The sequence below is a fragment of the Melospiza melodia genome, chromosome 3 (assembly GCF_035770615.1).
Source record: "Melospiza melodia melodia isolate bMelMel2 chromosome 3, bMelMel2.pri, whole genome shotgun sequence".
Lineage (NCBI taxonomy): Eukaryota > Metazoa > Chordata > Aves > Passeriformes > Passerellidae > Melospiza > Melospiza melodia.
Window position 1 is genome coordinate 92,399,072 of NC_086196.1, and position 24,607 is coordinate 92,423,678.

Below are 24,607 nucleotides of genomic sequence, written 5' to 3' on the forward strand. Positions count from 1 at the left end.
TCAGTCTTTTCCAAGGTGTTCATGATCTGCTATGCTGATCTCTGTGTGTGCCTAGGTGTGTGTGGAGGGGGGGGCATATGAAGGGGAGTGTGTATGTTTGCTTTACAATTGTTGTGGCAGATTCATGCCTCAGCTCCACATTTTGTTTTAAAAAGGTCACACCGAGTGGATATGAAGTTTACTATCAACAAGAGATCGATTCCCAAATCATCCATTTGACTCTCCCTTATAAATCATGTGCTTTGTTGCATATTTTATCAAATATACTTTCAAGCCAGATGGAGGAAGGAGGATGTGGGAATCCCTCCACCATCTTGCAACTTTTATGTAAGTAGGTTTTCAAGAAAATCATCATTTCTCTTTTAAATATGTCTGGAACAGGCATGATGGTAGTGTCAACCTGTTGGAGTTTTTGTTGCTGGAAGAAGTTGTACAAAAGGATTGGTTTTTACATTGACCAGTTACTGAATCAAGCGCAGGAATACATTGGAAATTTAGCTGGGGGTTCCTTTTCCCAGCAGACTACTTCTAGAACGAGCTTGTACACTGAAGCTGACTCTTTTGCTCTCTTTTTGTTTCTTTCCTATTTTCTTGGCTTCTTTGCCACTATCTAGACAATTTTGGAACTTTGTTCCCAACTAAAATGGTTTCAATAGTCTGATTGTGATCATACATTTTTACAAGGAATTTTTAAAATCTTTCCTCGAGTCCAGAAAGTCAAGGACTTAGATCTTTTTCTTCCCTTATCAATATTGCCATGAAATTGATAAATAAAGACCAACTCTTTATTTTGTTTTTAACCCACGTAGATAATTCCCATCCATTAATCCATTTTGTGGACCAATAGCTGCCATTCTGATGGAAGCTGTCACTTCTTAACAATAGGCATTCTGTGACTATGTTGACAGCACTTTGGGTGAAGATCCTAACTGGTCTTAGATATACATAGGGAGAAATTTGCTCAGCCAGTGTCAGTCTTAAGCATGCGTATCAGAAGATCTTTCTAGAGCTGGGAATTTTCCCATGAAAGGGATTCAGTTAGGGAAGAGACACTTGTGCCAGAGTTTTACATTCTTCTTGAACACTGCTTAAGGAACTTAGATGCCATGTCCATTTGGATCTCTGTCTGCACAGAACTTTGTCATGCCAGTGCTTTGAAATGCATCTTGAAGAGAATTCACTAGCACAGAATGAAAGAGAGTGGAAGGGGTTGGTGGGGCTAACCAGGCCCAACCCCCCTGCCTAAACCAGGATACCTAGAGCCTCTTGCCCAGGATTCTATCTGGGTGTACTTTTAATGTCTTCAAAGATCCAGGCTCCACAATCTTTCTGGGCAGTCTGTGCCGTGGTTCAGTCACCCTGACAGTAAAGAAACATTTACTGATGTTCAAAGGCAATCTCCTGTATTTCAGTGTGTGCCCACTGCCTCTTGTCTTTTCCCTCAGCATCACTGAAAAGACACTGATTCCCTCCCCTTTGCACTATTGCTTCCATATGTATGTGTGATGCCATGTAGAGGTATGTCAAAAACCTCCCTGAAGCCCAGGCAGATAATATTCCCTTCATCTACCAGTCAAGTTGATTCATCAGAGGAGTTTAAAGTGATGTTCAGCATGAAATTCCCCTGAAAAATCATGCTAACTACATTATTTGGTCATCTGTCATGTGCCTGGCAAGGATTTCCAGGAAGAGCTGCTTCATCAACTTCCTGGGGATAAAAAAGAGGCTGGCTGGTTTGTACTATGGCGAGTCCTCTTAATTGCCTTTTTTGAAGATGGGTGTCATTTGCTAACATCCACTCTTTAGCCTCTCTTGTCGTCTACATCTTAGCAAAACGCTTTTCCAATGTCTGGCTAGGAAAAACTGTGCCAGCACAGAAAACATCTCCCATCGTGTTCTAGAAGTTGCACGGATGTCTGCCAAGTGTTTGGCAGGAAGAAAAGAAAAGTTGTCCAAAACAGCTTCCAATCGAATGTTCCTGTGATTGGAAAAGTCAGGAGAGTGCAAAGGTACTGTTTTCTATCAGTTGGCAAGGTGCGCACACAATCCCAGTGTTGTACAGCTTGCTTCTTCACCTTCCCGAAGCTGCCGCTCTCGCCGGCTGCCGGAGCCCAAGAAGCGGCTTCTTCGCGCAAAGACGATTGTGCCGCTCACAGGGCTCTCCTTAGCGCGGCTTCTGCCGAAAGACGCCCGGCAGCGGCTCTTACCTCCGGAGAGCATCCTACCTTCGTCTTTAGCTCCTCTTCTCATCTACACCTAGGCAAAAAGCTTCTCCACTATGTCTGGCTAGGAAAAACTGTGCCAGCACAGAAAACATCTCCATCGTGTTCTAGAAGTTGCACGGATGTCTGCCAAGTGTTTGGCAGGAAGAAAAGAAAAGTTGTCCAAAACAGCTTCCAATCGAATGTTCCTGTGATTGGAAAAGTCAGGAGAGTGCAAAGGTACTGTTTTCTATCAGTTGGCAAGGTGCGCACACAATCCCAGTGTTGTACAGCTTGCTTCTTCACCTTCCCGAAGCTGCCGCTCTCGCCGGCTGCCGGAGCCCAAGAAGCGGCTTCTTCGCGCAAAGACGATTGTGCCGCTTACAGGGCTCTCCTTAGCGCGGCTTCTGCCGAAAGACGCCCGGCAGCGGCTCTTACCTCCGGAGAGCATCCTACCTTCGTCTTTCGCGTCTTTTGTAGTCTACATCTTAGCAAAACGCTTTTCCACTATGTCTGGCTAGGAAAACCCGTGCCAGCACAGAAAACATCTCCCATCGTGTTCTAGAAGTTGCACGGATGTCTGCCAAGTGTTTGGCAGGAAGAAAAGAAAAGTTGTCCAAAACAGCTTCCAATCGAATGTTCCTGTGATTGGAAAAGTCAGGAGAGTGCAAAGGTACTGTTTTCTATCAGTTGGCAAGGTGCGCACACAATCCCAGTGTTGTACAGCTTGCTTCTTCACCTTCCCGAAGCTGCCGCTCTCGCCGGCTGCCGGAGCCCAAGAAGCGGCTTCTTCGCGCAAAGACGATTGTGCCGCTCACAGGGCTCTCCTTAGCGCGGCTTCTGCCGAAAGACGCCCGGCAGCGGCTCTTACCTCCGGAGAGCATCCTACCTTCGTCTTTCGCGTCTTTTGTAGTCTACATCTTAGCAAAACGCTTTTCCACTATGTCTGGCTAGGAAAAACTGTGCCAGCACAGAAAACATCTCCCATCGTGTTCTAGAAGTTGCACGGATGTCTGCCAAGTGTTTTGGCAGGAAGAAAAGAAAAGTTGTCCAAAACAGCTTCCAATCGAATGTTCCTGTGATTGGAAAAGTCAGGAGAGTGCAAAGGTACTGTTTTCTATCAGTTGGCAAGGTGCGCACACAATCCCAGTGTTGTACAGCTTGCTTCTTCACCTTCCCGAAGCTGCCGCTCTCGCCGGCTGCCGGAGCCGAAGAAGCGGCTTCTTCGCGCAAAGACGATTGTGCCGCTTACAGGGCTCTCCTTAGCGCGGCTTCTGCCGAAAGACGCCCGGCAGCGGCTCTTACCTCCGGAGAGCATCCTACCTTCGTCTTTCGCGTCTTTTGTAGTCTACATCTTAGCAAAACGCTTTTCCACTATGTCTGGCTAGGAAAAAACTGTGCCAGCACAGAAAACATCTCCCATCGTGTTCTAGAAGTTGCACGGATGTCTGCCAAGTGTTTGGCAGGAAGAAAAGAAAAGTTGTCCAAAACAGCTTCCAATCGAATGTTCCTGTGATTGGAAAAGTCAGGAGAGTGCAAAGGTACTGTTTTCTATCAGTTGGCAAGGTGCGCACACAATCCCAGTGTTGTACAGCTTGCCTTCTTCACCTTCCCGAAGCTGCCGCTCTCGCCGGCTGCCGGAGCCCCAAGAAGCGGCTTCTTCGCGCAAAGACGATTGTGCCGCTTACAGGGCTCTCCTTAGCGCGGCTTCTGCGAAAGACGCCCGGCAGCGGCTCTTACCTCCGGAGAGCATCCTACCTTCGTCTTTCGCGTCTTTTGTAGTCTACATCTTAGCAAAACGCTTTTCCACTATGTCTGGCTAGGAAAACCCGTGCCAGCACAGAAAACATCTCCCATCGTTTTCTAGAAGTTGCACGGATGTCTGCCAAGTGTTTGGCAGGAAGAAAAGAAAAGTTGTCCAAAACAGCTTCCAATCGAATGTTCCTGTGATTGGAAAAGTCAGGAGAGTGCAAAGGTACTGTTTTCTATCAGTTGGCAAGGTGCGCACACAATCCCAGTGTTGTACAGCTTGCTTCTTCACCTTCCCGAAGCTGCCGCTCTCGCCGGCTGCCGGAGCCCAAGAAGCGGCTTCTTCGCGCAAAGACGATTGTGCCGCTCACAGGGCTCTCCTTAGCGCGGCTTCTGCCGAAAGACGCCCGGCAGCGGCTCTTACCTCCGGAGAGCATCCTACCTTCGTCTTTCGCGTCTTTTGTAGTCTACATCTTAGCAAAACGCTTTTCCACTATGTCTGGCTAGGAAAAACTGTGCCAGCACAGAAAACATCTCCCATCGTGTTCTAGAAGTTGCACGGATGTCTGCCAAGTGTTTGGCAGGAAGAAAAGAAAAGTTGTCCCAAAACAGCTTCCAATCGAATGTTCCTGTGATTGGAAAAGTCAGGAGAGTGCAAAGGTACTGTTTTCTATCAGTTGGCAAGGTGCGCACACAATCCAGTGTTGTACAGCTTGCTTCTTCACCTTCCCGAAGCTGCCGCTCTCGCCGGCTGCCGGAGCCCAAGAAGCGGCTTCTTCGCGCAAAGGACGATTGTGCCGCTCACAGTGCTCTCCTTAGCGCGGCTTCTGCCGAAAGACGCCCGGCAGCGGCTCTTACCTCCGGAGAGCATCCTACCTTCGTCTTTAGCTCCTCTTCTCATCTACACCTCGGCAAAAAGCTTTTCCCACGATGTCTGGCTAGGAAAAACTGTGCCAGCACAGAAAACATCTCCCATCGTGTTCTAGAAGTTGCACGGATGTCTGCCAAGTGTTTGGCAGGAAGAAAAGAAAAGTTGTCCAAAACAGCTTCCAATCGAATGTTCCTGTGATTGGAAAAGTCAGGAGAGTGCAAAGGTACTGTTTTCTATCAGTTGGCAAGGTGCGCACACAATCCCAGTGTTGTACAGCTTGCTTCTTCACCTTCCCGAAGCTGCCGCTCTCGCCGGCTGCCGGAGCCCAAGAAGCGGCTTCTTCGCGCAAAGACGATTGTGCCGCTCACAGTGCTCTCCTTAGCGCGGCTTCTGCCGAAAGACGCCCGCAGCGGCTCTTACCTCCGGAGAGCATCCTACCTTCGTCTTTCGCGTCTTTTGTAGTCTACATCTTAGCAAAACGCTTTTCCACTATGTCTGGCTAGGAAAAACTGTGCCAGCACAGAAAACATCTCCCATCGTGTTCTAGAAGTTGCAACGGATGTCTGCCAAGTGTTTGGCAGGAAGAAAAGAAAAGTTGTCCAAAAACAGCTTCCAATCGAATGTTCCTGTGATTGGAAAAGTCAGGAGAGTGCAAAGGTACTGTTTTCTATCAGTTGGCAAGGTGCGCACACAATCCCAGTGTTGTACAGCTTGCTTCTTCACCTTCCCGAAGCTGCCGCTCTCGCCGGGCTGCCGGAGCCCAAGAAGCGGCTTCTTCGCGCAAAGACGATTGTGCCGCTCACAGGGCTCTCCTTAGCGCGGCTTCTGCCGAAAGACGCCCGGCAGCGGCTCTTACCTCCGGAGAGCATCCTACCTTCGTCTTTCGCGTCTTTTGTAGTCTACATCTTAGCAAAACGCTTTTCCACTATGTCTGGCTAGGAAAACCCGTGCCAGCACAGAAAACATCTCCCATCGTGTTCTAGAAGTTGCACGGATGTCTGCCAAGTGTTTGGCAGGAAGAAAAGAAAAGTTGTCCAAAACAGCTTCCAATCGAATGTTCCTGTGATTGGAAAAGTCAGGAGAGTGCAAAGGTACTGTTTTCTATCAGTTGGCAAGGGTGCGCACACAATCCCAGTGTTGTACAGCTTGCTTCTTCATCTTCCCGAAGCTGCCACTCTCAGGAGGTAAGAGCCGCTGCCGGGCGTCTTTCGGCAGAAGCTGCGCTAAGGAGAGCACTGTGAGCGGCACAATCGTCTTTGCGCGAAGAAGCCGCTTCTTGGGCTCCGGCAGCCGGCGAAAGCGGCTGCTTCGGGAAGGTGAAGAAGCAAGCTGTACAACACTGGGATTGTGTGCGCACCTTGCCAACTGATAGAAAACAGTACCTTTGCACTCTCCTGACTTTTCCAATCACAGGAACATTCGATTGGAAGCTGTTTTGGACAACTTTTCTTTTCTTCCTGCCAAACACTTGGCAGACATCCGTGCAACTTCTAGAACACGATGGGAGATGTTTTCTGTGCTGGCACAGTTTTCCTAGCCAGACATAGTGGAAAAGCGTTTTGCTAAGATGTAGACTACAAAAGACGCGAAAGACGAAGGTAGGATGCTCTCCGGAGGTAAGAGCCGCTGCCGGGCGTCTTTCGGCAGAAGCCGCGCTAAGGAGAGCACTGTGAGCGGCACAATCGTCTTTGCGCGAAGAAGCCGCTTCTTGGGCTCCGGCAGCCGGCGGAGAGCGGCAGCTTCGGGAAGGTGAAGAAGCAAGCTGTACAACACTGGGATTGTGTGCGCACCTTGCCAACTGATAGAAAACAGTACCTTTGCACTCTCCTGACTTTTCCAATCACAGGAACATTCGATTGGAAGCTGTTTTGGACAACTTTTACTTCCTGCCAAACACTTGGCAGACATCCGTGCAACTTCTAGAACACGATGGGAGATGTTTTCTGTGCTGGCACAGTTTTTCCTAGCCAGACATAGTGGAGAAGCTTTTTGCCTAGGTGTAGATGAGAAGAGGAGCTAAAGACGAAGGTAGGATGCTCTCCGGAGGTAAGAGCCGCTGCCGGGCGTCTTTCGGCAGAAGCCGCGCTAAGGAGAGCCCTGTGAGCGGCACAATCGTCTTTGCGCGAAGAAGCCGCTTCTTGGGCTCCGGCAGCCGGCGAGAGCGGCAGCTTCGGGAAGGTGAAGAAGCAAGCTGTACAACACTGGGATTGTGTGCGCACCTTGCCAACTGATAGAAAACAGTACCTTTGCACTCTCCTGACTTTTCCAATCACAGGAACATTCGATTGGAAGCTGTTTTGGACAACTTTTCTTTTCTTCCTGCCAAACACTTGGCAGACATCCGTGCAACTTCTAGAACACGATGGGAGATGTTTTCTGTGCTGGCACAGTTTTTCCTAGCCAGACATAGTGGAAAAGCGTTTTGCTAAGATGTAGACGACAAGAGAGGCTAAAGAGTGGATGTTAGCAAATGACACCCATCTTCAAAAAAGGCAATTAAGAGGACTCGCCATAGTACAAACCAGCCAGCCTCTTTTTTATCCCCAGGAAGTTGATGAAGCAGCTCTTCCTGGAAATCCTTGCCAGGCACATGACAGATGACCAAATAATGTAGTTAGCATGATTTTTCAGGGGAATTTCATGCTGAACATCACTTTAAACTCCTCTGATGAATCAACTTGACTGGTAGATGAAGGGAATATTATCTGCCTGGGCTTCAGGGAGGTTTTTGACGTACCTCTACATGGCATCACACATACATATGGAAGCAATAGTGCAAAGGGGAGGGAATCAGTGTCTTTTCAGTGATGCTGAGGGAAAAGACAAGAGGCAGTGGGCACACACTGAAATACAGGAGATTGCCTTTGAACATCAGTAAATGTTTCTTTACTGTCAGGGTGACTGAACCACGGCACAGACTGCCCAGAAAGATTGTGGAGCCTGGATCTTTGAAGACATTAAAAGTACACCCAGATAGAATCCTGGGCAAGAGGCTCTAGGTATCCTGGTTTAGGCAGGGGGGTTGGGCCTGGTTAGCCCCACCAACCCCTTCCACTCTCTTTCATTCTGTGCTAGTGAATTCTCTTCAAGATGCATTTCAAAGCACTGGCATGACAAAGTTCTGTGCAGACAGAGATCCAAATGGACATGGCATCTAAGTTCCTTAAGCAGTGTTCAAGAAGAATGTAAAACTCTGGCACAAGTGTCTCTTCCCTAACTGAATCCCTTTCATGGGAAAATTCCCAGCTCTAGAAAGATCTTCTGATACGCATGCTTAAGACTGACACTGGCTGAGCAAATTTCTCCCTATGTATATCTAAGACCAGTTAGGATCTTCACCCAAAGTGCTGTCAACATAGTCACAGAATGCCTATTGTTAAGAAGTGACAGCTTCCATCAGAATGGCAGCTATTGGTCCACAAAATGGATTAATGGATGGGAATTATCTACGTGGGTTAAAAACAAAAATAAAGAGTTGGTCTTTATTTATCAATTTCATGGCAATATTGATAAGGGAAGAAAAAGATCTAAGTCCTTGACTTTCTGGACTCGAGGAAAGATTTTAAAAATTCCTTGTAAAAATGTATGATCACAATCAGACTATTGAAACCATTTTAGTTGGGAACAAAGTTCCAAAATTGTCTAGATAGTGGCAAAGAAGCCAAGAAAATAGGAAAGAAACAAAAAGAGAGCAAAAGAGTCAGCTTCAGTGTACAAGCTCGTTCTAGAAGTAGTCTGCTGGGAAAAGGAACCCCCAGCTAAATTTCCAATGTATTCCTGCGCTTGATTCAGTAACTGGTCAATGTAAAAACCAATCCTTTTGTACAACTTCTTCCAGCAACAAAAACTCCAACAGGTTGACACTACCATCATGCCTGTTCCAGACATATTTAAAAGAGAAATGATGATTTTCTTGAAAACCTACTTACATAAAAGTTGCAAGATGGTGGAGGGATTCCCACATCCTCCTTCCTCCATCTGGCTTGAAAGTATATTTGATAAAATATGCAACAAAGCACATGATTTATAAGGGAGAGTCAAATGGATGATTTGGGAATCGATCTCTTGTTGATAGTAAACTTCATATCCACTCGGTGTGACCTTTTTAAAACAAAATGTGGAGCTGAGGCATGAATCTGCCACAACAATTGTAAAGCAAACATACACACTCCCCTTCATATGCCCCCCCCTCCACACACACCTAGGCACACACAGAGATCAGCATAGCAGATCATGAACACCTTGGAAAAGACTGAAATGCTAAATGCCTCTCTTGATGGGCAAAAGAGCTGGTGCAGTAATTCAAATGCCTGGTACAAAAATTCTGTTTAATATTTAGCTCCTATTTAAAACACAGCTTTTCATTTCATTCTATTTACAGAATATTTTCATTTCATTTGTTTCTTTAAAATTACTTAGTTCTCACCTGTTGTATGTCTAGGAATATTTTCTTCCAAAAATAGAAAAAAATAGATGATATCTTTTCAGCAGAAAACATTGGTTGATACAATTTTAAACCATCATGATATGGAAGAATTCTTCTGTCCCTCTCGAAGGTGGAAGAAGCATTTGGATCACAGATCATCTACAATGAAATACTTGACATGTTTAAGATGCTTTCAATCAATTTTGATCGTCAATTGCTTATTTGTTGTAAACAGTAATTTTTCAGTGAAGGGAAAGTGTGTGTGGTATATCTACATGATATGTTCAAAGGCAGTTCCTACTAATGGCCAGGCTGAATTCCAGTAAATAATGTCCCGAATGATATTTTGCCGCCTTCTTTGGCACTTCATGAAATCTTACCCCGATGAAGTGCTGAAACACAGAGATTTTCTCTTAGAGAGTGTCTCATGTTGTAACCTATCCCATGGATTTTATGCTGTAATTCTTATCTCTTTTAAAATTTACTATCTTCTGTACAGTTTTCATGAAACTTTCTGTTACAGTAGTGAATAGCACAGATAAATGTCATTTTGTACAACTTTGAATTTACCCCAAGAGCTGAGAGAAAACTTGATCCTATACTTCAATCCGAGTTTCTTCTATAGTCCAACTTTGTTTCTCTACCATCAAGCTTCTCCTTTGTTGCTGCTCCAAGCCCCGTCCAAGGTGACCTTGAATACTTTCAGGGATGGGACACCCACAACTTCTCTGGGCAACCTGTTCCAGTGTTCCAGCACTCCCACAGTAAAAAAGGCCTTCCTTTCATCTAATATGTGTAGGAAATCATAAATCTAGGCATAGAAGCTTGGAGTGCAAATTTGAAATTCTTTGGATTTGAAGCACATTTTATATGAATACTGACTTACAGATGACTAAAAGATGTTGATGGGCATTTGAGCTGACAAGTTTTGAAAAAGTGCACGGAAATTAAAATTGAAACCACTAAAATTAAAAACTCCTTGCCATTTTCTTTTTCCTCTCCTATTCAAAATTGCATATGTCAGATATCAGTGCTTCATGCAAACCTCTCAGATGCTCTCAGAGAAAAAGCTTTTCTTTCAGACTAAGTTGCGGTTGACGTAGAACACTAGCAGGAGTGAAAGATTTTCTGGGCATCGGGGCAGCCCGTTCTCCTTGGATTTGTGTGCAGAATGCATTTTATCCAAACTGGAAAATAGATCCCAGCTCTGTTCTATTCATCATTCTTACTTCATCAGGCCAGAAGATTCTGTGAAAAGTAGCCTGTGGACCTTGAAGACAGCGCATGTGAACCAGATGAGAGGTGATAGAGAAGTTGAGGGAGAGAAGAAAGAGCATGAGGCTGAAACCAGAAAGTATTTCTCCACGTGATCATGGAAGATTGCAGGAGCCACTTGGTACTATCAAACCAGCCCAACTTGGCACTTGTGCCACCTTGGGTCTGGGAGCCATGTTGCATATCGTGCATTTTAAGGAGCCAGCTGGCCACACCCAGCCATATGCCCCCAAACACAAACCAAGGCCCTTTTCTCTGGCAAACAAAACTCAGCTGCCCTGCTTCTGGATGGCAGATTGCAGGAGCCACTTGGTACTATCAAACCAGCCCAACTTGGCACTGGTGCCACCATGGGTCTGGTCACCATCCTGCCTATTGTAGCTTTTCAGGAGCCAGCCGGTCACTCTCAGCCATAGGCCCCCAAACACAAACCTCGGCCCGTTTCCCTGGAAAACAAAAGTAAGCTGCCCCGCTTCTGCATGGCAGATTGCAGGAGCTACTTAGTACTATCAAATCAGCCCGACTTGGCACAGGTGCCACCTTGGATCTGGGAACCATCCTGTGTATCGTGGATTTTCAGGGGCCAGCCGGCCACTCTCAGCCATATGCCCCCAAACACAAACCACGGACCTTTTCTCTGGCAAACAAAAATCAGCTGCCCCACTTCTGGATGGCAGATTGCAGGAGCCACTTGGGACTATCACACCAGCACAACATGGCACTGCTGCCACCTTGGATCTGGGAACAATCCTGCGTATCGTACATATTCAGGAACCAGCCGAACACTCCCAGCCATATGCCCCCAAACACAAACCTCGGCCCTTTTCTCTGGCAAACAAAACTCAACTGCCCCTCTTCTGGATGGCAAATTGCAGGACGCACTTGGTACTACAAAAAGAGCCCGACTTGGCAGTGGTGCCACCTTGGCTCTGGGAACCATCCTGCGTATCGAGCATTTTAAGGAGCCAGCCGGCAATTCCCAGCCGTATGCCCCAAAAAGAAACCATGGACCTTTTCTCTGGCAAAAAAAACTCAGCTGTCCCGCTTCTGGATGGCAGATTGCAGGAGTCACTTTGAACCATACAACCAGCCTTACTTGGCACTGGTGCCACCTTGGATCTGGGAACCATCCTGCCTATCGTTGATTTTCAGGGGCCAGCCGGCCACTCTCAGCCATAGGCCCCCAAACACAAACCACAGCCCTTTTCTCTAGCAAACAAAATTTAGCTGCCCCGCTTCTGGATGGCAAATTGCAGAAGCCACTGGGTACTACAAAAACAGCCCGACTTGGCACTGGTGCCACCTTGCGTCTGGTTACCATGCGGCGTATCGTGCATTTTAAGGAGCCAGGTGGCCACTCCCAGCCATATGCCCCCAAACACAACCCACGGCCCTTTTCTCTGGCAAACAAAACTCAGCTGCCCCGCTTCTGGATGGCAGATTGCAGGAGACACTTGGTACTATCAAACCAGCCCGACTTGGCATTGGTGCCACCTTTGGTCTGGGAACCATCCTGCGTATTGTGGATTGTCAGGAGACAGCCGACCACTCTCGGCCACAGACCCCAATCAAAAACAAAGGTCCGTTTCCCTGGCAAAAAAAACTCAGCTGCCCCGCTTCTGGATGGGAGATTGCAGGAGGCACTTTACACTGTCAAACGAGACCCACTTGGCACTGGTGCCACCTTGGGTCTGGGAACCATGCTGCGTATCGTGGATTTTCAGGAGCCAGCCGGCCACTGCCAGCCACAGGCCCCCAAACACAAACCACAGCCTTTTTCTCTGGCAAACAAAACTCAGCTGCCCCGCTTCTGGATGGCAGATTGCAGGAGCCACTTGGTACTATCAAACCAGCCCGACTTGGCACTGGTGCCACCTTGGGTCTGGGAACCATCCTGCCTATCGTGGATTTTAAGGAGCCAGCCGGCTACTCCCAGCCACAGGCCCCCAACAAAAACCACGGCCCTTTTTTCTCGCAAACAAAACTTAGCTGCCTCACTTCTGGATGGCAGATTGCCGGAGCCACTTGGTACTATCAAACCAGCCCGACTTGCCACTGGTGCCACCTTGGGTCTGGGAACCATCCTGCGTATCGTGGATTCTAAGGAGCCAGCCGGCCACTCCCAGCCACAGGCCCCCAAACAAAATCAACGGCGCTGTTCCCTGGAAAACAAAACACGCCTGCCAACTTTTTGATGGAGTTTGCAGGAGCCACTTGGTACTATCAAACCAGCCCAACTTGGCACTGGTGCCACCATGGGTCATGTAAACATCCTGCGTATCGTGGATTCTTAGGAGCCAGCCGGCCACTCCTAGCCACAGGCCCCCAAACAAAAACCTAGGCCTATTTCTCTGGCAAACAAAAGTAAGCTGCCCCGCTTCTGGATGGCAGATTGCAGGAGACACTTGGGACTATCAAACCAGCCCAACTTGGCACTGGTGCCACCTCTGGTCTGGGAACCATCCTGCGTATCTTGTGTTCTAAGGAGCCAGCCGGCCACTCCCAGCCACAGTCCCCCAAACACAAACAACGGCGCTTTTCCCTGGAAAACAAAACTGGCCTGCCAACTTTTTGATGGCAGATTGCAGGAGCCACTTGGTACCATCAAACCAGCCCAACTTTGCACTGGTGCCACCTTGGGTCTGGGAACCATCCTGCATATTGTAGCTTTTCAGGAGCCAGCCTGTCACTCCTAGCCCTAGGCGCCCAGTCATAAACCTCGGCCCGTTTCCCTGGCACACAAAAGTAAGCTACCCCGCTTCAGGATGGCAGATTGCAGGAGACACTTTGCACCATCAAACTAGCCCGACGTGGCACTGGTGCCACCTTGGGTCTGGGAACCATCCTGCGTATCGTGTGTTCTAAGGAGCCAGCCGGCCACTGCCAGCCACAGTCCCCCAAACACAAACAACGGTGCTTTTCCCTGGAAAAGAAAACTGGCCTGCCAACTTTTTGATGGCAGATTGCAGGTGCTATTTAGTACTATCAAACCAGCCCGACTTGGCACTGGTGCCACCTCTGGTCTGGGAACCATCCTGCCTATCGTGGATTTTCAGGGGCCAGACGGCCACTCTCAGCCATATGCCCCCAAAAAAAAACCACGGCCCTTTTCTCTGATAAACAAAACTCAACTGCCCCTCTTCTGGATGGCAAATTTTAGGACGCACTTTGTACTACGAAAACCGCCCGACTTGGCACTGGTGCCACCTTGGGTCAGGGAACCATCCTGCCTATCGTAGCTTTTTAAGGAGCCAGCAGGCCACGCCCAGCCATATACCCCCAAAAACAAACCACGGACCATTTCTCTTGGAAACAAAAATCTGCTGCCCTGCGTCTGGATGGCAGATTGCAGGAGCCACTTTGCACCATCAAACCAGCCCGACTTGGCACTGGTGCCACCTCAGGTCTGGGAACCATCCTGCATATCGTGGATTCTAAGGAGCCAGCCGGCCACTCCCACCCACAGGCCCCCAAACACAAACAACGGCGCTTTTCCCTGGAAAACAAAACTCGCCTGCCAAGTTTTTGATGGCAGATTGCAGGAGCCACTTGGTACTATCAAACCAGCCCAACTTGGCACTGGTGCTACCATGGGTCTGGTCACCATCCTGCCTATCGTAGCTTTTCAGGAGCCAGCCGGTCACTCCCAGCCATAGGCCCCCAGTCACAAACCTCGGCCCGTTTCCCTGGCAAACAAAAGTAAGCTGCCCCGCTTCTGGATGGCAGATTGCAGGAGCCACTTGGTACTATCAAACCAGCCCAACTTGGCACTGGTGCCACCTTGGGTTGGGAACCATCCGGCGTATCGTGTGTTGAAAGGAGCCAGCCGGCCACTCCCAGCCACAGGCCTCCAAACAAAAACAACGGCGCTTTTCCCTGGAAAACAAAACTCAACTGCCCTTCTTCTGGATGGAAAATTGCAGGACGCACTTGGTACTACAAAAACAGCCAAACTAGGCAATGGTGCCACCATGGATCTGGGAACCATCCTGCGTATCGAGCTTCTTAAGGAGCCAGCCGGCCACTCCCAGCCATATGCCCCCAAAAACAAACCACGGAACTTTACTCTGGCAAACAAAGATCCGCTGCCCCGCGTCAGGATGGCAGATTGCAGGAGCCACTTGGTACTATCAAACGAGCCCGACTTGGCCCTGGTGCCACCTTGAGTCTGGGAACCATCCTGCGTATTGTGGATTGTCAGTAGCCAGTCGACCATTCTCGGCCACAGACCCCAATCAAAAACAACGGCCGGTTCACAGGCAAAAGAACTCAGCTGCCCCGTTTCTGGATGGGAGATTGCATGAGGCACTTGACACTGTCAAACCAGCCCCACTTGGCACTGGTGCCATCTTGGGTCTGGGAACCATGCTGCGTATCATGGATTTTCAGGAGCCAGCTGGCCACTGCCAGCCACAGGCCCCCAAAAACAAAGCTCGGCCCGTTTCCCTGGCAAACAAAAGTAAGCTACCCCGCTTCTGGATGGCAGATTGCAGGAACCACTTGGTACTATCAAACCAGCCCGACTTGGCACTGGTGCCATCTTGAGTCTGGGAACCATCCTGCGTATCGTGGATTCTAAGGAGTCAGCCGGCCACTCCCAGCCACAGGCCCGCAAACACAAACAACGGCGCTTTTCCCTGGAAAACAAAACTCGCCTGACAACGTTTTGATGGCAGATTGCAGGAGCCACTTGGTACTATCAAACCAGCCCAACTTGGCACTGGTGCCACCATGGGTCTGGTCACCATCCTGCCTATCGTAGCTTTTCAGGACCTAGCCGGTCACTCCCAGCCATAGGCCTCCAGACAAAAACCTCGGCCCGTTTCCCTGGCAAAAAAAAGTAAGCTACCCCGCTACTGGATGGCAGATTGCAGGAGCCACTTTGCACCATCAAACTAGCCCGACTTGGCACTGGTGCCACCTCTGGTCTGGGAACAATGCTGCGTATCGTGGATTCTAAGGAGCCAGCCGGCCACTCCCAGCCACAGGCCCCCAAATACAAACAACAGCGCTTTTCCCTGGAAAACAAAACTCGCCTGCCAACTTTTTGATGGCAGATTGCAGGAGCCACTTGGTACTATCAAACCAGCCCAGCTTGGCACTGGTGCCACCATGGGTCTGGTCACCATCCTGCCTATCGTAGCTTTTCAGGACCTAGCAGGTCACTCCCAGCCATAGGCCCCCAGACACAAAGCTCGGCCCGTTTCCCTGGCAAACAAAAGTAAGCTGCCCCGCTTCTGGATGGCAGATTGCAGGAACCACTTGGTATAATCAAACCAGCCCAACTTGGCACTGGTGCCACCTTGGGTCTGGGAACCATCCTGCGTATCGTGGATTCTAAGGAGCCAGCCGGTCACTCCCAGCCACAGGCCCCCAAATACAAACAACAGCGCTTTTCCCTGGAAAACAAAACTCGCCTGCCAACTTTTTGATGGCAGATCGCAGGAGCCACTTGGTACTATCAAATCAGCCCAACTTGGCACTGGTGCCACCATGGGTCTGGTCACCATCCTGATTATCGTAGCTTTTCAGGAGCCAGCCGGTCACTCCCAGCCATAGGCCCCCAGTCACAAACCTCGGCCCGTTTCCCTGGCAAACAAAAGTAAGCTGCCCCGCTTCTGGATGGCAGATTGCAGGAGCCACTTGGTACTATCAAACCAGCCCAACTTGGCACTGGTGCCACCTTGGGTTGGGAACCATCCGGCGTATCGTGTGTTGAAAGGAGCCAGCCGGCCACTCCCAGCCACAGGCCTCCAAACAAAAACAACGGCGCTTTTCCCTGGAAAACAAAACTCAACTGCCCTTCTTCTGGATGGAAAATTGCAGGACGCACTTGGTACTACAAAAACAGCCAAATTAGGCAATGGTGCCACCATGGATCTGGGAACCATCCTGCGTATCGAGCTTCTTAAGGAGCCAGCCGGCCACTCCCAGCCATATGCCCCCAAAAACAAACCACGGAACTTTACTCTGGCAAACAAAGATCCGCTGCCCCGCGTCAGGATGGCAGATTGCAGGAGCCACTTGGTACTATCAAACGAGCCCGACTTGGCCCTGGTGCCACCTTGAGTCTGGGAACCATCCTGCGTATTGTGGATTGTCAGTAGCCAGTCGACCATTCTCGGCCACAGACCCCAATCAAAAACAACGGCCGGTTCACAGGCAAAAGAACTCAGCTGCCCCGTTTCTGGATGGGAGATTGCATGAGGCACTTGACACTGTCAAACCAGCCCCACTTGGCACTGGTGCCATCTTGGGTCTGGGAACCATGCTGCGTATCATGGATTTTCAGGAGCCAGCTGGCCACTGCCAGCCACAGGCCCCCAAAAACAAAGCTCGGCCCGTTTCCCTGGCAAACAAAAGTAAGCTACCCCGCTTCTGGATGGCAGATTGCAGGAACCACTTGGTACTATCAAACCAGCCCGACTTGGCACTGGTGCCATCTTGGGTCTGGGAACCATCCTGCGTATCGTGGATTCTAAGGAGTCAGCCGGCCACTCCCAGCCACAGGCCCGCAAACACAAACAACGGCGCTTTTCCCTGGAAAACAAAACTCGCCTGACAACGTTTTGATGGCAGATTGCAGGAGCCACTTGGTACTATCAAACCAGCCCAACTTGGCACTGGTGCCACCATGGGTCTGGTCACCATCCTGCCTATCGTAGCTTTTCAGGACCTAGCCGGTCACTCCCAGCCATAGGCCTCCAGACAAAAACCTCGGCCCGTTTCCCTGGCAAAAAAAAGTAAGCTACCCCGCTACTGGATGGCAGATTGCAGGAGCCACTTTGCACCATCAAACTAGCCCGACTTGGCACTGGTGCCACCTCTGGTCTGGGAACAATGCTGCGTATCGTGGATTCTAAGGAGCCAGCCGGCCACTCCCAGCCACAGGCCCACAAACACAAACAACGGCGCTTTTTCCTGGAAAACAAAACTCGCCTGCCAACTTTTTGATGGCAGATTGCAGGAGCCACTTGGTACTATCAAACCAGCCCAACTTGGCACTGGTGCCACCATGGGTCTGGTCACCATCCTGCCTATCGTAGCTTTTCAGGACCTAGCAGGTCACTCCCAGCCATAGGCCCCCAGACACAAAGCTCGGCCCGTTTCCCTGGCAAACAAAAGTAAGCTGCCCCGCTTCTGGATGGCAGATTGCAGGAACCACTTGGTATAATCAAACCAGCCCAACTTGGCACTGGTGCCACCTTGGGTCTGGGAACCATCCTGCGTATCGTGGATTCTAAGGAGCCAGCCGGTCACTCCCAGCCACAGGCCCCCAAATACAAACAACAGCGCTTTTCCCTGGAAAACAAAACTCGTCTGCCAACTTTTTGATGGCAGATCGCAGGAGCCACTTGGTACTATCAAATCAGCCCAACTTGGCACTGGTGCCACCATGGGTCTGGTCACCATCCTGATTATCGTAGCTTTTCAGGAGCCAGCCGGTCACTCCCAGCCATAGGCCCCCAGACACAAACCTCGGCCCGTTTCCCTGGCAAACAAAAGTAAGCTGCCCCGCTTCTGGATGGCAGATTGCAGGAGCCACTTTGCACCATCAAACTGGCCCGACTTGTCACTGGTGCCACCTCAGGTCTGGGAACCATCATGTGTATCGTGGATTCCAATTAGCAAGACGGCCACTCCCAGCCACAGGCCCCCAAACACAAACAACGACGCTTTTCCCTGGAAAACAAAACTCGCCTGCCAACTTTTTGATGGCAGATTGCAGGAGCCACTTGGTACTATCAAACCAGCCCAACTTGGCACTGGTGCCACCATGGGTCTGGTCACCATCCTGCCTATCGTAGCTTTTCAGGAGCCAGCCGGTCACTCCCAGCCATAGGCCCCCAGACACAAAGCTCGGCCCGTTTCCCTGGCAAACAAAAGTAAGCTGCCCCGCTTCTGGATGGCAGATTGCAGGAGCCACTTGTTATTATCAAACCAGCCCGACTTGGTACTGGTGCCACCTCTGGTCTGGGAACCATCCTGCGTATCGTGGATTCTAAGGAGCCAGCCGGCCACTCCCAGCCACAGGCCCCCAAAAAAAAACAACGGCGCTTTTCCCTGGAAAACAAAACTCGCCTGCCAACATTTTGATGGCAGATTGCAGGAACCACTTGGTACTATCAAACCAGCCCAACTTGGCACTGGTGCCACCTCAGGTCTGGGAACCATCCGGCGTATCGTGTGTTGAAAGGAGCCAGCCGGCCACTCCAGCCACAGGCCCGCAGACACAAACAACGGCGCTTTTCCCTGGAAAACAAAACTCGCCTGCTGACTTTTTGATGGAAGATTGCAGGAGCAACTTTGTACTTTGAAATCAGCCGAACATGGCTCTGGTGCCACCATGGGTCTGGTCACCATCCTGCCTATCGTAGCTTTTCAGGAGCCAGCCGGTCACTCCCAGCCATAGACCCCAGACAAAAAGCTCGGCCCGTTTCCCTGGAAAACAAAAGTAAGCTGCCCCGCTTCTGGATGGCAGATTGCAGGAGCCACTTTGCACCATCAAACTAGCCCGACTTGGCACTGGTGCCACCTCAGGTCTGGGAACCATCCTGCGTATCGTGGATTCTAAGGAGCCAGCCGGCCACTCCCAGCCACAGGCCCTCAAACACAAACAACGGCGCTTTTCCCTGGAAAACAAAACTCGCCTGCCAAATTTTGATGGCAGATTGCCGGAGCCACTTGGTACTATCAAACCAGCCCAACTTGGCACTGGTGCCACCATGGGTCTGGTCACCATCCTGCCTATCGTAGATTTTCAGGACCTAGCCGGTCACTCCCAGCCACAGGCCCCCAGACACAAACCTCGGCCCGTTTCCGTGGCAAACAAAACTAAGCGGCGCCGCTTGTGGATGGCAGATTGCAGGACGCACTTGGTACTATCAAACCAGCCCAACTTGGCACTGGTGCCACCTTGGGTCTGGGAACCATCCTGCGTATCGTGGATTCTAAGGAGCCAGCCGGCTACTCCCAGCCACAGGCCCCCAACAAAAACCACGGCCCTTTATTCTGGCAAACAAAACTTAGCTTCCTCACTTCTGGATGGCAGATTGCAGGAGCCACTTGGTACTATCAAACCAGCCCGACTTGGCACTGGTGCCACCTTGGGTCTGGGAACCATCCTGCGTATCGTGGTCTCTAAGGAGCCAGCCGGCCACTCCCAGCCACAGGCCCCCAAACAAAATCAACGGCGCTGTTCCCTGGAAAACAAAACACGCCTGCCAACTTTTTGATGGAGTTTGCAGGAGCCAATGGTACTATCAAACCAGCCCAACTTGGCACTGGTGCCACCATGGGTCTGGTAAACATCCTGCGTATCGTGGATTCTTAGGAGCCAGCCGGCCACTCCTAGCCACAGGCCCCCAAACAAAAACCTAGGCCTATTCCTCTGGCAAACAAAAGTAAGCTGCCCCGCTTCTGGATGGCAGATTGCAGGAGACACTTGGGACTATCAAACCAGCCCAACTTGGCACTGGTGCCACCTCTGGTCTGGGAACCATCCTGCGTATCTTGTGTTCTAAGGAGCCACCTGGCCACTCCCAGCCACAGTCCCCCAAACACAAACAACGGCGCTTTTCCCTGGAAAACAAAACTGGCCTGCCAACTTTTTGATGGCAGATTGCAGGAGCCACTTGGTACCATCAAACAAGCCCAACTTTGCACTGGTGCCACCTTGGGTCTGGGAACCATCCTGCCTATTGTAGCTTTTCAGGAGCCAGCCTGTCACTCATAGCCCTAGGCCCCCAGTCATAAACCTCGGCCCGTTTCCCTGGCACACAAAAGTAAGCTACCCCGCTTCAGGATGGCAGATTGCAGGAGCCACTTTTCACCATCAAACCAGCCCGACGTGGCACTGGTGCCACCTTGGGTCTGGGAACCATCCTGCGTATCGTGTGTTCTAAGGAGCCAGCCGGCCACTCCCAGCCACAGTCCCCCAAACACAAACAACGGTGCTTTTCCTTGGAAAACAAAACTGGCCTGCCAACTTTTTGATGGCAGATTGCAGGTGCTATTTAGTACTATCAAACCAGCCCGACTTGGCACTGGTGCCACCTCTGGTCTGGGAACCATCCTGCCTATCGTGGATTTTCAGGGGCCAGACGGCCACTCTCAGCCATATGCCCCCAGACACAAAGCTCTGCCCGTTTCCCTGGCAAACAAAAGTAAGCTACCCCGCTTCTGGATGGCAGATTGCAGGAGCCACTTGGTACTATCAAACCAGCCCAACTTGGCACTGGTGCCACCATGGGTCTGGTCACCATCCTGCCTATCGCAGCTTTTCAGGACCTAGCAGGTCACTCCCAGCCATAGGACCCCAGACACAAACCTCGGCCCGTTTCCCTGGCAAACAAAAGTAAGCTGCCCCGCTTCTGGATGGCAGATTGCAGGACGCACTTGGTACTATCAAACCAGCCCAACTTGGCAAAGGTGCCACCTCTGGTCTGGGAACCATCCTGCGTATCGTGGATTCTAAGGAGCCAGCCGGCCACTCCCAGCCACAGGCCCTCAAACACAAACAACGGCGCTTTTCCCTGGAAAACAAAACTCGCCTGCCAACATTTTGATGGCAGATTGCAGGAGCCACTTGGTACTATCAAACCAGCCCAACTTGGCACTGGTGCCACCATGGGTCTGGTCACCATCCTGCCTATCGTAGCTTTTCAGGAGCCAGCCGGTCACTCCCAGCCATAGGTCCCCAGTCACAAACCTCGGCCCGTTTCCCTGGCAAACAAAAGTAAGCTGCCCCGCTTCTGGATGGCAGATTGCAGGAGCCCCTTGGTACTATCAAACCAGCCCGACTTGGAACTGGTGCCACCTCTGGTCTGGGAACCATGCTGCGTAACACAGATTCTAAGGCGCCAGTCGGCCACTCCCAGCCACAAGCCCCCAAACACAAACAACGGCGCTATTCTCTGGCAAACAAAACTCCACTGCCCCTCTTCTGGATGGCAAATTGCAGGACGCACTTGGTACTATAAAAACAGCCCGACTTGGCACTGGTGCCACCTTGGGTCTCGGAACCATCCTGCGTATCGATCTTTTTAATGAGACAGCCGGCCACTCCCAGCCATATGCCCCCAAACACAACCCACGGCCCTTTTCTCTGGCAAACAAAACTCAACTGCACCGGTTCTGGATGGCAGATTGCAGGAGCCACTTGGTACTATCAAACCAGCCCGACTTGGCACTGGTGCCACCTTGGGTCTGGGAACCATCCTGCGTATTGTGGGTTGTCAGGAGCCAGCCGAACACTCTCGGCCACAGAACCCAATCAAAAACAACGGCCCGTTTCACAGGCAAACAAAACTCAACTGCCCCTCTTCTGGATGGCAAATTTTAGGACGCACTTTGTACTACGAAAACCGCCCGACGTGGCACTGGTCCCACCTTGTGTCAGGGAACCATCCTGCATATCGAGCTTTTTAAGGAGCCAGCCGGCCACGCCGAGCCATATACCCCCAAAAACAAACCACGGACCATTTCTCATGGAAACAAAAATCCGCTGCCCCGCGTCTGGATGGCAGATTGCAGGAGCCACTTTGCACCATCAAACCAGCCCGACTTGGCACTGGTGCCACCTTGGGTCTGGGAACAATCCTGCATATCGTGGATTCTAAGGAGCCAGCCGGCCACTCCCAGCCACAGGCCCCCAAACACAAACAACGGCGCTTTTCCCTGGAAAACAAAACTCGCCTGCCAGCTTTTTGATGGCAGATTGCAGGAGCCACTTGGTACTATCAAATCATCCCAACTTGGTACTGGTGCCACTATGGGTCTGGGAACCATCCTGCCTATTGTAGCATTTCAGGAGCCAGCCGGTCACTCCCAGCCATAGGCCCCCAGACACAAACCTCGGACCGTTTCCCTGGCAAACAAAATTAAGCTGCCCCGATTCTGGATGGCAGATTGCAGGAGCCACTTGGTAGTGTCAAACCAGCCCGACTTGGCACTGGTGCCACCTTGGGTCTGGGAACCATCCTGCGTATCGTGGATTCTAAGCAGCCACCCGGCCACTCTGAGCCACAGGCGCCCAAACACAAAATATGGCGCTTTTCCCTGGAAAACAAAACTCGCCTGCCAACATTTTGATGGCAGATTGCAGGAGGCACATGGTACTATCAGACCAGGCAAACATGGCACTGGTGCCACCTTGGCTCTGGGAACCATCCTGCCTATCGTGGATTTTCAGGGGCCAGCCGGCCAATCTCAGCCATATGGATCCAAACACATACCACGGCCCTTTTCTCTGACAAACAAAACTCAACTGCCCCTCTTCTGGATGGCAAATTGCAGGACGCACTTGGTACTACGAAAACAGCCCGACTTGGCACTGATGCTACCTTGGGTCAGGGAACAATCCTGCGTATCGATCTTTTTATGGAGCCAGCCGGCCACGTCCAGCCATATACCCCCAAAAAAAAACCACGGAACTTTTCTCCAGCAAACAAAAATCCGCTGCCCCGCGTCTGAATGGCAGATTTCAGGAGCTATTTAGTATTATCAAACCAGCCCGACTTGGCACTGGTGCCACCATGAGTCTGGTAACCATCCTGCCTATCGTAGCTTTTCAGTAGCCAGCCGGTCACTCCCAGCCATAGGCCCCCAGACAAATACCTCGGCCCGTTTCCCTGGGAAACAAAAGTAAGCTGTCCCGCTTCTGGATGGCAGATTGCAGGAGCCACTTGGTACTATCAAACCAGCCCAACTTGGCACTGGTGCCACCTTGGCTCTGGGAACCATCCTGCGTATCCTGGGTTCAAAGGAGGCAGCCGGCCACTCCCAGCCACAGGCCTCTAAACAAGAACAACGGCGCTTTTCCCTGGAAAACAAAACTCGCCTGACAACTTTTGGATGGCAGATTGCAGGAGCCACTTGGTACTATCAAACCAGCCCAACTTGGCACTGGTGCCACCATGGGTCTGGTCACCATCCTGCCTATCGTAGCTTTTCAGGAGCCAGCCGGTCACTCCCAGCCATAGGCCCCCAGACAAATATCTCGGCCCGTTTCCCTGGCAAGCAAAAGTAAGCTGCCCCGCTTCTGGATGGCAGATTGCAGGAGCCACATGGTACTATCAAACCAGGCCAACATGGCACTGGTGCCACCTTGGTTCTGGGAACCATCCTGCCTATCGTGGATTTTCAGGGGCCAGCCGGCCACTCTCAGCCATATGCCCCCAAACATATACCACGGTCCTTTTCTCTGGCAAACAAAACTCAACTGCCCCTCTTCTGGATGGCAAATTGCAGGACGCACTTGGTACTACGAAAACAGCCCGACTTGGCACTCATGCCACCTTGGGTCAGGGAACAATCCTGCGTATCGAGATTTTTAAGGAGCCAGCCGGCCACGTCCAGCCATATACCCCCAAAAAAAAACCACGGAACTTTTCTCCAGGAAACAGAAATCCGCTGCCCCGCGTCTGGATGGCAGATTTCAGGAGTTATTTAGTATTATCAAACCAGCCCGACTTGGCAGTGGGGCCACCATGAGCCTGGTAACCATCCTGCCTATCGTAGCTTTTCAGTAGCCAGCCAGTCACGCCCAGCCATAGGCCCCCAGACAAATACCTCGGCCCGTTTCCCTGGGAAACAAAATTAAGCTGTCCCGCTTCTGGATGGCAGTTTGCAGGATCCACTTGGTACTATCAAACCAGCCGAACTTGGCACTGGCGTAACCTTGGCTCTGGGAACCATCCTGCGTATCCTGGGTTCAAAGGAGGCAGCCGGCCACTCCCAGCCACAGGCCCCCAAACAGAAACAACGGCGCTTTTCCCTGGAAAACAAAACTGGCCTGCCAAGTTTTTGATGGCAGATTGCAGGAGCCACTTGGTACTATCAAACCAGCCCAACTTGGCACTGGTGCCACCATGGGTCTGGTCACCATCCTGCCTATCGTAGCTTTTCAGGCGCCAGCCGGTCACTCCCAGCCATAGGCCCCCAGTCACAAACCTCGGCCCGTTTCCCTGGCAAACAAAAGTAAGCTACCCCGCTTCTGGATGGCAGATTGCAGGACGCACTTGGTACTATCAAACCAGCCCAACTTGGCACTGGTGCCACCTCAGGTCTGGGAACCATCCTGCG